This window comes from Trichechus manatus, unplaced genomic scaffold, assembly GCF_000243295.1.
Source record: "Trichechus manatus latirostris isolate Lorelei unplaced genomic scaffold, TriManLat1.0 scaffold00060, whole genome shotgun sequence".
Lineage (NCBI taxonomy): Eukaryota > Metazoa > Chordata > Mammalia > Sirenia > Trichechidae > Trichechus > Trichechus manatus.
The window spans coordinates 8,506,433-8,506,819 of NW_004443996.1; positions in this window are offsets into that span (position 1 = coordinate 8,506,433).

Genomic DNA, 387 nt, shown 5'->3' on the forward strand with positions numbered 1-387 from the left:
CAGCATGTGTGTTACTGTTACATGAGAAACTATCTGTTCTGTAAGCCTTCACCTGAAGTACAATAAAATATTAAAAACAAAAAACAAAAAACCATTCTGCCCCTCTCAGCCTTCTGCTTGAAGTGTTTAATCAACTTTTATTTAAGTTAGTTACCAACAAGGGAGGGCTTACTTATGTCATTTGTTAAATGTTTTTTGTGTGTCTTGTACCTTCTTTGTCCCTCATTTCCTGCAATTTTATCATTATTTGTGTTTAGTTGATTTTTTTTGTATTGAATTTTTTTTATTTCTTTTTTCTGACTTTCTGTGTATATTTTTTAGACATTTTCTTTCTAAATATTAATTTTTAATTTTTTCTTTAAATACATTAAGAAATTTGACAACACC